General features: G+C 42.6%; 1 protein-coding gene and 1 long non-coding RNA gene across 7 annotated transcripts in view; both read left to right on the forward strand.

Annotated features, from left to right (window-relative positions):
• Nucleotides 1-16952, forward strand: part of TENM4 (teneurin transmembrane protein 4) — a 1026741-nt gene that overhangs the window by 365691 nt on the left and 644098 nt on the right. The gene's annotated exons all lie outside the window — the stretch shown is intronic.
• On the forward strand, nucleotides 9662-11338 carry LOC142193972 (uncharacterized). The gene is made up of 3 exons (XR_012715010.1): nucleotides 9662-9784; nucleotides 10479-10511; nucleotides 11224-11338. It is a non-coding gene; the product is annotated as an uncharacterized LOC142193972 (long non-coding RNA).

Raw genomic sequence — 16952 nt, forward strand, 5'->3', positions numbered from 1 at the left:
CTATATGTACCTGCTGTGAGGCACTGCAGTTATCCTTCTCTGTAATGGACTATGTCGTAGATATGGGATAATGAATTTCCCTATTGTGGGACCGTTGAAGGATTATCTTATCTTATTTATCTTATCTTTTCTTAATGTGGGGCATCTTTGGAGAACAACCCTTGTCACAAAGATTCGCCACATTCCCTGTTCTGCGCCTTTGTCACCCCTTCGTACTAATGTGGAGGAGCAAGGCAGCCAGGTTGGGACACCTTGGCCCATCATATTTATTATAACTCACTGCAGAGTTATGGGAAATCTATACCAGTTCCTAATAGGTGTCCATTTCCATTTTGGTGATGGGCGCGAACCAGATTTAGTAGAAATCCAGAGGTTTTTGATCATTCGGGTGCACTTTTTACCAGTTGGGGCCAGTCTAAATCAATACCTGTCCTGTAGGTGTATAGTTATGGATACTTAGCTTTGATCTACTTCTTTATAACTGTGTGACAGGAACTGTCTGCTCATTAGTATGTAGTGATGGAAGTTTTGTCTCCCCCTGTGGACAGTGTGTATGGTACAGTCCATCATACAGTAAGTGATGGACCTACCAATATGGGATTATTGACACATTTGTTTTCTATGGCCTTGTGATCTCCATGTAATCAATATATGTATTGTACTATACTTTATTATGTCTCGGAGGTTCATGAATGTTATCCATGTTCAGTCTGTGATGTTCACGGAGCTGTAGACGAAAACTACGCTACCTGGTTGGCAAAATGGACCAAAATAGAACAAGTCTCTGATTCGAGAGAATGCTTTGTGATCCAGTTTCATAATTTTTGCTATTTTTGTGCCATTTTGTAGCTACTTACAATTGAGGGGTATAGGAGTAAGGGGAGCACATAGCAAAAGGTCCCTGGGCAAGAAGTGTTACAAGGACTCACGCCTAGCAGTGACGCAAAGCTAAGCCATACTTGCCAACAATCTACAGTGGATGTCTGGGAGAACGGCATGTGCAACTTCTATAGCCAAGGGCACGACCATCTGGGCAACCTTGTACCTATATGTTGTGCTCATTCCTGACTGTTTTCTTGAGTCTTCTGGCCCCATGGGAGATGCCAATGGCCCATGACTTCCACTGTGCCCTGTGTGGTTGGAAAGGGGTGGAAGACCCCAGATGACTTCCAGGAATGGGGGATCCATGTATTATCATCTAGAGTTTTTTGGGGGGGTTTTTAGACCAAACAGTATAATAATGATTTGAGTTTGGTAAACCAAAAAATTGGAAAATTATGGAAATTTTTGCAAAATTCATAACCAACCCGTCTCGCTACAAACTGGTTTTCCCTTATCTAGTTATTAGTTTCAAGTAACATACAACATATCAATTACAATGTGGACCTGAACAGGAGGTGCTAAGAATACCCTCATGTCTGTTGGAGTTCCCCGTTAAATTTACCCCAGAATGATTTTACTATGGTTAATTTTTTTTTTTAACATTGGTCTCACTTTTGACTGCAAATATGTGCAAATGTCAGCGAATAGCCTATTTTAGAAATCAAGGAAGGCTAGCCTGGGGTAAGGATGTTATCAAGGTCAGACAGGAGCGAGTACTAATCCCCAGTCTCGATATGGTGCATTAAACATGACCCTGTCTGCTGGCCACGAATATTAGCTGCTTGACAATAAGCAAAGGCTACAAACTAGCAGCGTACTGAAAACGACAGAAGACATAAGTCCGGCCTGGGACAATCCTCTAAGAGAGGCTTTGAACGGTTTGCGAGATGATTGATGGCCTGTCACATGAAAGTCTCTTTTTATGCTTCCTCTGCTGCCAGAACTTTCAAAACCCCTTTTTCTATCTCTCCTCAATTCCTCTTTTGCAATTCAGATTTTCCCAGGATGGACGGGACATAAAGAAAAGTTTCATATTCTCAAATACTCCTGATAAATGGCGTGCCGAAGAATGGATAATACTGGAGTCTGCTGGAGAGAAAGACTCAGCAAACTCATTCATTTGTGCTCTCTGTGTTTCCTAATGGTTTCAGAAATGAATGTGCAAATAGCTCTGCAGAAACTCGATGGAGGATGAATTCTTCAACTAACCTTAAGGGGGATTCCGATGAGACACTGCCAAGTGATTCATATTGGTAGACGTCTTGGGAACAGGGCTTCCAGACATGCCCTGGCTCAGTCATATGCACATAAATCCTAGCACCGGGGTTTGCTTATGTGGTAGAATAATGTAATTACTATAAAACTGCCCCCATGTAAAAGAATATAACTACTATAATACTGCCCCCTATGTACAAGAATATAACTACTATAATACTGCCCCCTATGTACAAGAATATAACTACTATAATACTGCTCCTATGTACAAGAATATAACTACTATAATACTACTCCTATGTACAAGAATATAACTACTATAATACTGCTCCTATGTACAAGAATATAACTACTATAATACTACTCCTATGTACAAGAATATAACTACTATAATACTGCTCCTATGTACAAGAATATAACTACTATAATACTGCCCCCTATGTACAAGAATATAACTACTATAATACTGCTCCTATGTACAAGAATATAACTACTATAATACTACTCCTATGTACAAGAATATAACTACTATAATACTGCTCCTATGTACAAGAATATAACTACTATAATACTGCTCCTATGTACAAGAATATAACTACTATAATACTACTCCTATGTACAAGAATATAACTACTATAATACTACTCCTATGTACAAGAATATAACTACTATAATACTACTCCTATGTACAAGAATATAACTACTATAATACTACTCCTATGTACAAGAATATAACTACTATAATACTGCTCATATGTACAAGAATATAACTACTATAATACTGCTCCTATGTACAGGAATATAACTACTATAATACTACTCTTATGTACAAGAATATAACTACTATAATACTACCTCCTATGTACAAGAATATAACTACTATAATACTGCTCCTATGTACAAGAATATAACGACTACAATACTACTCCTATGTACAAGAATATAACTACTATAATACTACTATGTACAGGAATATAACTACTATAATACTACTCCTATGTACAATATTATTACTACTATAATACTACTCCTATGTACAAGAATATAACTACTATAATACTGCTCCTATGTACAAGAATATAACGACTACAATACTACTCCTATGTACAAGAATATAACTACTATAATACTACTATGTACAGGAATATAACTACTATAATACTACTCCTATGTACAATATTATTACTACTATAATACTACTCCTATGTACAAGAATATAACTACTATAATACTAGTCCTATGTACAAGAATATAACTACTATAATACTGCTCCTATGTACAAGAATATAACTACTATAATACTACCTCCTATGTACAAGAATATAACTACTATAATACTACTCCTATGTACAAGAATATAACTACTATAATACTGCTCCTATGTACAAGAATATAACTACTATAATACTACTCCTATGTACAATAATATTACTACTATAATACTACTCCTATGTACAATAATATTACTACTATAATACTACTCCTATGTACAATAATATTACTACTATAATACTACTCCTATGTACAGGAATATAACTACTATAATACTGCTCCTATGTACAAGAATATAACTACTATAATACTGCTCCTATGTACAAGAATATAACTACTATAATACTACTCCTATGTACAAGAATATAACTACTATAATACTGCTCCTATGTACAAGAATATAACTACTATAATACTACTCCTATGTACAAGAATATAACTACTATAATACTGCTCCTATGTACAAGAATATAACTACTATAATACTACTCCTATGTACAAGAATATAACTACTATAATACTACTCCTATGTACAAGAATATAACTACTATAATACTGCCCCCTATGTACAAGAATATAACTACTATAATACTGCTCCTATGTACAAGAATATAACTACTATAATACTACTCCTATGTACAAGAATATAACTACTATAATACTACTCCTATGTACAAGAATATAACTACTATAATACTACTCCTATGTACAAGAATATAACTACTATAATACTGCTCATATGTACAAGAATATAACTACTATAATACTGCTCCTATGTACAGGAATATAACTACTATAATACTACTCTTATGTACAAGAATATAACTACTATAATACTACCTCCTATGTACAAGAATATAACTACTATAATACTGCTCCTATGTACAAGAATATAACGACTACAATACTACTCCTATGTACAAGAATATAACTACTATAATACTACTATGTACAGGAATATAACTACTATAATACTACTCCTATGTACAATATTATTACTACTATAATACTACTCCTATGTACAAGAATATAACTACTATAATACTACTCCTATGTACAAGAATATAACTACTATAATACTGCTCCTATGTACAGGAATATAACTACTATAATACTACTCTTATGTACAAGAATATAACTACTATAATACTACCTCCTATGTACAAGAATATAACTACTATAATACTGCTCCTATGTACAAGAATATAACGACTACAATACTACTCCTATGTACAAGAATATAACTACTATAATACTACTATGTACAGGAATATAACTACTATAATACTACTCCTATGTACAATATTATTACTACTATAATACTACTCCTATGTACAAGAATATAACTACTATAATACTAGTCCTATGTACAAGAATATAACTACTATAATACTGCTCCTATGTACAAGAATATAACTACTATAATACTACCTCCTATGTACAAGAATATAACTACTATAATACTACTCCTATGTACAAGAATATAACTACTATAATACTGCTCCTATGTACAAGAATATAACTACTATAATACTACTCCTATGTACAATAATATTACTACTATAATACTACTCCTATGTACAATAATATTACTACTATAATACTACTCCTATGTACAAGAATATAACTACTATAATACTACTCCTATGTACAAGAATATAACTACTATAATACTACTATGTACAAGACTATAACTACTATAAATAGTACGAGAAATCATCCAGCAATGAAACGAAAGTTCCTCCAATAAAAAGCTTTGCTTTATTTCATGTCCACAGGATAAAATATAAACACGCAGTCACAGGAAAAGACAAAAAAGGCTAGCGTCAGACGACGCGTTTCGGATCTTATATCCTTCTTCAAGGTCTGGACTTCACTCCCAGCCAAGGGAGACAGGCATCCGGGCAAGTCCAAGGATATGCATTCAAATCGGATAACATACACTTGAAGATTTCTGCAGGAGAGCTGAGTATAATCCTTCCCTTTTTCCCTTTTCCAGTCTGTGATATAACTACTATAATACTGCTCCTATGTACAAGAATATAACTACTATAATACTACTCCTATGTACAAGAATATAACTACTATAATACTGCTCCTATGTATAAGAATATAACTACTATAATACTACTCCTATGTACAATAATATTACTACTATAATACTACTCCTATGTACAAGAATATAACTACTATAATACTACTCCTATGTACAATAATATTACTACTATAATACTACTCCTATGTACAAGAATATAACTACTATAATACTACTCCTATGTACAAGAATATAACTACTATAATACTACTCCTATGTACAAGAATATAACTACTATAATACTACTATGTACAAGACTATAACTACTATAATACTGCTCCTATGTACAAGAATATAACTACTATAATACTTCTCCTATGTACAAGAATATAACTACTATAATACTACCTCCTATGTACAAGAATATAACTACTATACTACGACTTTCTATGTACAATTATAAGACTTCCATAAATCTGCCTCCTATACAGATAATCTCACTACTATTACACCGCCCCCTGTGCCAAGAATAAACTACTGTTACATGTCTTAATTTAGCAGTAGGAATCAGATAATTATGGATGTGATTACATATCAGCAGTTGCCCTTGAATATGTCACGTCATTGAACTTTTTGTTTTTTCGCTGCTCTTTCCTCTGATGCGATCTGATTGACAGGTTGTGCGGTTTTCTCGGCGTCTCATTTTCCTGATTAGAATCAGCTTTATGATAAGCGGGGGCAGGGCACAACACACTTGTATTACATTATCTCTCCGAAAAAAGGGAAATCAAAGCAAATCCAAGATGTTGATGATGGCGGAGGCGTCGTGTGAACGGTTAACTCCTCGATGGAATCTTTGTGCGGACTCATTAATCCTGACAGAGGTTCCGCTCAGGACCAGAACTTTGATATTGTGCCACGGTAATAAATGATTTATCAGTCACGGAGGTGCACTCGCTCCGGCGTTCTAATTGCCTGATATTCCAGATGTTTGCAACGTTGTGGATCATTTGTATCCTGGAACACCTGCCACAAATTCACGCCGGACCTGCAAAGACTTTAGTCCTCTTAGTGAGATAATAGCTCATACAGACATGTTTGATGAACACACTGTCCTGGGGCAAAATATGACCTAGGTATGGAGATGGCGGGGTAATATTACTCATGATTATGTATTACCGGGAAGGCGGCATCAAGTGGAGACAGGAGGGAGGCATCCATCATATTCATTGTCTGCTAGGGAAAGTTTTAGCCAAGTTTGTCGAGGTTCGGAGTTTTCGGTCGTGGTGACAATTATTTGTTGAGGCAAGATTGATAAACGAAGCAAAAACAATAATAATGGTGAATATTGGTAAGAGATGAATCAACACATTAGTAAAGATTTTATGAGATAATAGCATCTGCCCGCGACATTGTCTGGGGGTCGGCGTTGGCGCTGAGCCGCGTACATGTAGGCTATTGCCACTGGTTATGATACGCCGGGCGCAACAACGGGAGCCCCCTTGCCCCCCACGTCATCTCCTGCACCTCTAGGCCATTCCCCCCTCCTGAGGCGCCCACCTCCTGCAGCACCCCCCCCCATGGCCTCCCCTCCCGCGGCAGCCCTCGCACCCACCTCTGGGCCCCCCTCCCACGGAACCCCCCTCCCCCCTCAGCCTCAACACCCACCTCTGACCACCCCTCCCGTGGTACCCCCCTCCCCACCCAGCCTCCCTTCTTGCGGCGGCCCCCGCACCTACCTCCGGTGCCCCCTCCCGCGGAACCCCCCGTCCTCTCACCTCTGCAGTGGACCCTGGCCCTCCCCGGGCTCCACTCTCGTGGCCCCCCACTCCCCTTGCCTCCCATCCCTCGGCGCCCCCTGCAACCAGCCCCCCCTCTCACGTCCCCCCTCCCCTCTTCTCCCATCTCAGCCCCGCCCCTCTTCGGACCCCCCTCCTACCACGGAACCCCTCTCACCCTCTTTCCTCTGGCCCCTCCCTACCACTCCTGCCTCAGCTCCCCCTCCCACGGCACCCCCCAACCCAAGCTCGGCTGAATACGGCAGGGTCCAGGCATACTCACCGAAAAGCCATAGCCGATACACCGAGTGCGCGGCTGGAAACTCAGGCTGTTTGTGCGGTTCTATCCTGAGCGAGTGAGAGCCGCCATATTGTTTAGCTTGCAGCTTGACCGATATCTCCACCCACACTGCAGCGCGAGCCAATCCGGCTACTTCTCAAGGACATGGGATGATGTCATCTCAGGTCCTCAAGCTGATACCGGAGCGAGCATCGGCATAATCACCCGTGAAGTCCGGCGGGGTAGGGCTCTACAAAGTAGCCTATGTTTAAATCCGGGACCCAAGGTAAGTATATGCAAAATTTCATGCAAATCCATTTGGTCGTTTAGGCGTGATTAAGGAACAAACAACCAAACACACAAACGTTCACATTTATAATATTAATAGGATTTTGCGTGACACATTCCGTTTAAAGATGTCGCCTCTCTATAGACAGCACATAGAAGAAATCCGTGAATGTATGAAAGCTTCATCATGGTTTTGGTCAGCTGATCGCATGGCTTCATTTGCATATGCATCCTAATTAAAGTAATTAATCATATCCGAATGACAAAGTTTAGTAATTAACAACAGAAGTAAGAATTAAAATGATGTTTGCAAACCTGTCAAGATATCCGCAGCCCGTGAGAAGACCGAAAAATCTCATTCTAAATTTAGGAAAAACTTTGGTCTACTGCAGAGACAAATTTAAAGAGGACCTCTCACCAGATCTGAAAAGCCCTATGACATCCTTCATCTGATCGGCGCTGTCACCCTGAGCATTTTGGTGTATTGTTTATCCAAATCCGTTCAGCCGTTCCAAAGATATAAGCCCTGTTAGTTTTGATACAGACTACTTGCAAAGTGGGAGGTAACAATGAGCTCTGGGGGCGGGGTCTCTCTGTGCTGTGTGTCATGCACCGCCCACTTGGTTAGTAGACGCTATTTTGTATCAACATCAAAAAGGCTTATATCTTCAGAATGGCTGAACGGATTTGAATAAACAAAACACCAAAATGTTCAGGGTGACAGTGCCGATCAGATGAGGTATGTTATTGGGCATTTCGGATCTGGTGAGAAATCGTCCTTAAATGATAAACTTTTGGCTAATTGTATATACCACTAGGGGAGTTTAGTAATTTACAGTAAACTGGGTTGAGTCCTGTATATAACAGTATGCCGTAAACTCCTTAGCTCCCACTAGTGGTGACTGCTGCAAGTCAGATTTATATTATTGAATGTGTCTTTGGAGGGGATTTGGAGCTCTGTATCAGAGGACAGAACAGCACCAACTAACTACGAGTCCATGTGTTTTTTTTATTAGGCAGATGGAACAATCTTTTTGTGCCCTTTAAGTTCATGATACACCCATTTTTTGCAATTTGCCCATCATACTCCTTTTTTAGGACATGACCACCACATAACGTGCCTATTTTAGGTATAGTATGAGCAAGACCCAGGAGATTTGTCCTCTCTTCTGCCACTTAGATCTCCAGGTGTTGTAATAGGATTTGACACTTTCCATTCCTACCACTTGGAGGAGTTTTAGAGCATATAGAAGACTGTATACAGTGAGCTCCCTCTAGTGGTAGCCACAAGCAGCAATAATTGTATCAGTTCTATCTAAGCAGGGGGTTTGCCACTCTCTATGAGAAAAATCGAGCTCAGACCCTTATAAATATATCGCATGAAATAAATGGGGTCTTAAAACTGAAATGACATCCTCAATATGAAAAGAAACCAAAGAGATGATGCGAATGTGATATGTCCCTGGATATCTGAAGCAGCAGATACGACCACGTTGTAAACTAATAGGAGAGAACATTTCCGACCCCCTCTGTGCTTGGCAACTATTGCAAGATTCATTAGGTCGTTGAGGAGAAGTGCAGCCTGGAATGTTCTAAATTTATCTCAAATTATTTTCCTAGAACTGAAAGGTCATTGCCGAGCGATCATCCCAAGGACAACACAATAATTATTAGCACGGAGATAAAAGGTGCTGGAAAATGAATATCAGCCACAGTCATTATACAAGTGGAGACGATCCAAGGATCTCAGTGTGTACAGGGATGAGAATACTGAGCTGCCAACCACCCAGAATACAGGGAAAACCAAGATCTTAAAGGAGTACTTCTGTTTATTGTAAAGAAAGATATAGTGAGGAATTCTGAAACTTTCTACAAATACAATGTTCAGGAGACAATCTAGACAAGATAGAGAGAAGAGATATGAGGTTATGGACAGGATTAGGCAGCTCTAGACACGTCCAGTGGAGGCTACCAGTTGAAGGACTCTTTAGGCCAAGTTTTACGATTGTTGAGTTTTTCAGTGAGCTTTAGAAGGTTTGGCAGGTTGGAGAATGCTGAATGGAATGAGGAAGGGAGATCTAGAAGAGAGGCGCGGTCTTGTATCCAAAATTGTGAAGAGGTTATCATTGACATGTAATGGCCATGGGCACAATCACTGTACCATCCATGGTAAAAGGAAAATGTTTGTTTTGGTACCGTGTTAGCCAGTGGTTATAAAATATAAAAAACAAAAAAAACTTTGCAAGTCTTCAGTAGGTGATACCTTTTTTAATGGCTAACTCATAATGATGACAGAATATGACGTTTCGAAGCTTCCTCTGAGCTTCTTCTTCAGATATAACTAAAAACACTTTCTAGAGGCTGCATATTTATGTACAACAGGACACATAGGGATAGGATTACAGGAGGGAGGGGGGAAGAGGGGGGAAGAGGCTTATTACTATATACTTAAGTATATAGTAATAAGCCTCTTCCCCCCTCCCTCCTGTAATCCTATCCCTATGTGTCCTGTTGTACATAAATATGCAGGGAGGGGGGAAGAGGCTTATTACTATATACTTAAGTATATAGTAATAAGCCTCTTCCCCCCTCCCTCCTGTAATCCTATCCCTATGTGTCCTGTTGTACATAAATATGCAGGGAGGGGGGAAGAGGCTTATTACTATATACTTAAGTATATAGTAATAAGCCTCTTCCCCCCTCCCTCCTGTAATCCTATCCCTAGAAGGTTTGGTGGGTTGGAGAATGTTGGATGGAATGAGTAGAAGGTTTGCAGGTTGGAAAATGTTGAGTGGAATGAGGGAAGGAGTTCCAGAAGAGAGAGTTGCAGCACGAGAGAAGCCTTGTATCCAAGATTGTGAAGAGGTTATCATTGACATGTAATGGCCATGGGCACGATCACTATACCATCCATCACACTAACCTAAGAGTAGAAGGTTTGGTGGATTGGAGAATGTTGGATGGAATCAGTAGAAGGTTTGCAGGTTGGAAAATGTTGAGTGGAATGAGGGAGGGAGTTCCAGAAGAGAGAGTTGCAGCACGAGAGAAGTCTTGTATCCAAGATTGGGAAGAGGTTATCATTGACATGTAATGGCCATGGGCACGATCACTGTACCATCCATCACACCAACCTAACTAAGAGTAGAAAGTTTGATGGGTTGGAAAATGTTCAATGGAATGAGTAAAAGAGTTCCAGAAGAGAGAGATTCAACACAAGAGAAGTCTTGTTTTATGATTGTCGGAGGAGTTTTTCAGTGATCAGTAGAAGGTTTGCAGGTTGGAGAATACTGAGTGGAATTAGGGAGAGAGTTCCAGAAAATAGATGCTGCACAAGACAAGTTTAGTATCCAAGATTGGGAAGAGGTTATCATTGGCATGTAATGTCCATGAACACAATCTCTGTACCATCCATCACACCAACGTAACTAAGAGTAGAAGGTTTGGTGGGTTTGGAGAATGTTGAATAGAATGAGGAAGGGAGATCCAGAAGAGAGAGTTGCAGCACGAGAGAAGTCTTGTATCCAAGATTGGGAAGAGGCTATCATTGGCATGTAATGGCCATGGACACGATCACTGTATCATCCATCACACCAATCTAAGAATAGAAGGTTTGGTGGGGTTGGAGAATGTTGGATGGAATGCGTAAAGGAGTTCCAGAAGAGAAATATTCAGCACAAGAGAAGCCTTGTTTTATGATTGCTGGAGGGGTTTTTCGGTGATCAGTAGAAGGTTTGCAGGTTGGAGAACGTTGAGTGGAATCAGGGAGAGAATTCTAGAAAATAGGTTTTGCACAAGACAAGTTTTGTATCAAAGATTGGGAAGAGGCTAGCAATGGCATGCAATGACCACGGGCACGATCACTGTACCACCCGTCACCTTAGAATACCTAAGAATAGAAGGTTTGGCCCATTCTATTACGTGGCCATCACAAATGTCACCTGCTGTATAAGAGACTGGCTCTGCCTATGGCAGTGACTTGTTTAGGCCCTTACAGTAGGCAACAGGATGCATGAGAAGAAAGAGCGCAAGAAATGGCTGAGAAGAAAGAAGAAGATTTAGAGTTAATGTTAGCGCAGTCAATAGTAACGATTAAGATGGCGACGTTATTTATGGGAAGAACAAAAAAGTCCAGAAATTCACGGCCTGAAACAGATGAGACCATAAATGGTGATGCTGCAATTTACAGTAATGCTTAACTGGTCCATAAACTAATATTTACAGTGGATGCTATTAACCGCGAAGGCTCCAAGAGGTATTAAAATCTGGCCTGGAGCTCGATTATAAACCTAGATCTTCCAAGTTTAATTGTTCTTCATAAAACATCCGAAACTTGGAAAGTCTGTAATGTGAAAAAAATAAAGATGGTTCCAAAATTCTGCAAGATCCTTCTATCCAGAAAATGTAAGACGTTCTCTAGGTTCAGATTCAGTCTTCAAGACATTCCCCACCTCTAAGGGCTGAATTTGAGGCAGATTCCACATCAAAATCAGCACCAAATTCTACCTGAAATTTCAATTGAAGGATGATTTTTTTCAGCTAGTGAAAAAAATAAGTGTCATGCCTGGCTGGGACAGAATTTACAGATTCCAAGGTAGATTTAGGCAATTAGAAAAATTCTCCTTCAAATTCCTGAAGCTGATACACAATACTGTGTGCAGGGGCCACTATGGGGGATAATACTGTGTGCAGGGGCCACTATGGGGGATAATACTGTGTGCAGGGGCCACTATGGGACATAATACTGTGTGCAGGGGCCACTATGGGGGATAATACTGTGTGCAGGGGCCACTATGGGACATAATACTGTGTGCAGGGGACACTATGGGACATAATACTGTGTGCAGGGGCCACTATGGGGGATAATACTGTGTGTAGGGGCCACTATGGGACATAATACTGTGTGCAGGAGTCACTATGGGGGATAATACTGTGTGCAGGAACAACTATGGGGCATAATACTGTGTGCAGGGGCCACTATGGGACATAATACTGTGTGCAGGGGCCACTATGGGGGATAATACTGTGTGCAGGGGCCACTATGGGACATAATACTGTGTGCAGGGGCCACTATGGGGCATAATACTGTGTGCAGGGGCCACTATGGGACATAATACTGTGTGCAGGAACAACTATGGGGCATAATACTGTGTGCAGGGGCCACTATGGGACATAATACTGTGTGCAGGGGCCACTATGGGGGATAATACTGTGTGCAGGGGCCACTATGGGACATAATACTGTGTGCAGGGGCCACTATGGGGGATAATACTGTGTGCAGGGGCCACTATGGGACATAATACTGTGTGCAGGGGCCACTATGGGACATAATACTGTGTGCAGGGGTCACTATGGGGGATAATACTGTGTGCAGGGGCCACTATGGGACATAATACTGTGTGCAGGGGACACTATGGGACATAATACTGTGTGGAGGGGCCACTATGGGGTATAATACTGTGTGTAGGGGCCACTATGGGACATAATACTGTGTGCAGGGGCCACTATGGGGCATAATACTGTGTGCAGGAACCACTATGGGACATAATACTGTGTGGAGGGGCCACTATGGGGTATAATACTGTGTACAGGGGCCACTATGGGACATAATACTGTGTGCAGGGGCCACTATGGGACATAATACTGTGTGGAGGGGCCACTATGGGGTATAATACTGTGTGCAGGGGTCACTATGGGGCATAATACTGTGTGCAGGGGCCACTATGGGGTATAATACTGTGTGTAGGGGCCACTATGGGACATAATACTGTGTGCAGGGGCCACTATGGGACATAATACTGTGTGCAGGGGCCACTATGGGACATAATACTGTGTGCAGGAGTCACTATGGGGCATAATACTGTGTGCAGGAACCACTATGGGGCATAATACTGTGTGCAGGGGCCACTATGGGGGATAATACTGTGTGCAGGGGCCACTATGGGGCATAATACTGTGTGCAGGAACCACTATGGGGCATAATACTGTGTGCAGGAACAACTATGGGGCATAATACTGTGTGCAGGGGCCACTATGGGACATAATACTGTGTGCAGGGGCCACTATGGGGGATAATACTGTGTGCAGGGGCCACTATGGGACATAATACTGTGTGCAGGGGCCACTATGGGGGATAATACTGTGTGCAGGGGCCACTATGGGACATAATACTGTGTGCAGGGGACACTATGGGACATAATACTGTGTGCAGGGGCCACTATGGGGGATAATACTGTGTGCAGGGGCCACTATGGGACATAATACTGTGTGCAGGGGACACTATGGGACATAATACTGTGTGGAGGGGCCACTATGGGGTATAATACTGTGTGCAGGAGTCACTATGGGGGATAATACTGTGTGCAGGAACAACTATGGGGCATAATACTGTGTGCAGGGGCCACTATGGGACATAATACTGTGTGGAGGGGCCACTATGGGGTATAATACTGTGTGTAGGGGCCACTATGGGACATAATACTGTGTGCAGGGGCCACTATGGGGCATAATACTGTGTGCAGGGGCCACTATGGGACATAATACTGTGTGGAGGGGCCACTATGGGGTATAATACTGTGTGTAGGGGCCACTATGGGACATAATACTGTGTGCAGGGGCCACTATGGGGCATAATACTGTGTGCAGGAGTCACTATGGGGCATAATACTGTGTGCAGGAACCACTATGGGGCATAATACTGTGTGCAGGGGCCACTATGGGGGATAATACTGTGTGCAGGGGCCACTATGGGGCATAATACTGTGTGCAGGAACCACTATGGGGCATAATACTGTGTGCAGGGGCCACTATGGGGGATAATACTGTGTGCAGGGACCACTATGGGGGATAATACTGTGTGCAGGGGCCACTATGGGGGATAATTCTGTGTGCAGGGGCCTCTATGGGACATAATACTGTGTGGAGGGGCCACTATGGGGTATAATAGTGTGTGTGCAGGGGACATTATGGGACATAATACTGTGTACAGGGGCCACTATGGGGGATATTACTGTGTGCAGGGGCCGTTATGGGACATAATACTGTGTGCAGGAGTCACTATGGGGCATAATACTGTGTGCAGGAACCACTATGGGACATAATACTGTGTACAGGGGCCACTATGGGGGATAATACTGTGTGACAGGGGCCACTATGGGGGATAATACTGTGTGCAGGAGTTACTATGGGACATAATACTGTGTGCAGGGGCCACTATGGGGGATAATACTGTGTGCAGGAGCCACTATGGGGTATAATACTGTGTGCAGGGGCCACTATGGGGGATAATACTGTGTGCAGGGGCCACTATGGGACATAATACTGTGTGCAGGGGCCACTATGGGACATAATACTGTGTGCAGGGGCCACTATGGGACATAATACTGTGTGCAGGAGCCACTATGGGGCATAATACTGTGTGCAGGGGCCACTATGGGACATAATACTGTGTGCAGGAGCCACTATGGGGGATAATACTGTGTGCAGGAGCCACTATGGGGCATAATACTGTGTGCAGGGGCCACTATGGGACATAATACTGTGTGCAGGGGCCACTATGGGGCATAATACTGTGTGCAGAGGCCACTATGGGACATAATACTGTGTGCAGGGGCCACTATGGGGGATAATACTGTGTGCAGGAGCCACTATGGGGCATAATACTGTGTGCAGGGGCCACTATGGGGCATAATACTGTGTGCAGGGGCCACTATGGGGCATAATACTGTGTGCAGGGGCCACTATGGGGCATAATACTGTGTGCAGGGGCCACTATGGGGCATAATACTGTGTGCAGGGGCCACTATGGGACATAATACTGTGTGCAGGGACCACTATGGGGTATAATACTGTGTACAGGTGCCACTATGGGACATAATACTGTGTGCAGGGGCCACTATGGGGGATAATACTGTGTGCAGGGGCCACTATGGGGGATAATACTGTGTGCAGGGGCCACTATGGGACATAATACTGTGTGCAGGGGCCACTATGGGGGATAATACTGTGTGCAGGGACCACTATGGGGGATAATACTGTGTGCAGGGGTCACTATGGGGGATAATACTGTGTGCAGGGGCCGTTATGGGACATAATACTGTGTGCAGGAACCACTATGGGACATAATACTGTGTACAGGGGCCACTATGCGGGATAATACTGTGTGACAGGGGCCACTATGGGGGATAATACTGTGTGCAGGAGTTACTATGGGACATAATACTGTGTGCAGGGGCCACTATGGGGGATAATACTGTGTGCAGGAGCCACTATGGGGGATAATACTGTGTGCAGGAGCCACTATGGGACATAATACTGTGTGCAGGGGCCACTATGGAGCATAATACTGTGTGCAGGGGCCACTATGGGACATAATACCGTGTGCAGGGGCCACTATGGGGGATAATACCGTGTGCAGGGACCACTATGGGGGATAATACTGTGTGCAGGGGCCACTATGGGGCATAATACTGTGTGCAGGAACCACTATGGGACATAATACTGTGTACAGGGGCCACTATGGGGCATAATACTGTGTGCAGGAGCCACTATGGGGCATAATACTGTGTGCAGGGGCCACTATGGGACATAATACTGTGTGCAGGGGCCACTATGGGGCATAATACTGTGTGCAGAGGCCACTATGGGACATAATACTGTGTGCAGGGGACACTATGGGGGATAATACTGTGTGCAGGGGCCACTATGGGGCATAATACTGTGTGCAGGGGCCACTATGGGGCATAATACTGTGTGTAGGGGCCACTATGGGGCATAATACTGTGTGCAGGGGCCACTATGGGGCATAATACTGTGTGCAGGGGCCACTATGGGACATAATACTGTGTGCAGGGACCACTATGGGGTATAATACTGTGTGCAGGGGCCACTATGAGGCATAATACTGTGTGCAGGGGCCACTATGGGGCATAATACTGTGTGCAGGGGCCACTATGGGGCATAATACTGTGTGCAGGGGCCACTATGGGACATAATACTGTGTGCAGGGACCACTATGGGGTATAATACTGTGTGCAGGGGCCACTATGGGACATAATACTGTGTGCAGGGGCCACTATGGGGGATAATACTGTGTGCAGGGGCCACTATGGGGGATAATACTGTGTGCAGGGGCCACTATGGGGGATAATACTGTGTGCAGGGGCCACTATGGGGGATAATACTGTGTGCAGAGGCCACTATGGGG

The sequence above is a fragment of the Leptodactylus fuscus genome, chromosome 2 (genome assembly GCF_031893055.1).
Source record: "Leptodactylus fuscus isolate aLepFus1 chromosome 2, aLepFus1.hap2, whole genome shotgun sequence".
NCBI lineage: Eukaryota > Metazoa > Chordata > Amphibia > Anura > Leptodactylidae > Leptodactylus > Leptodactylus fuscus.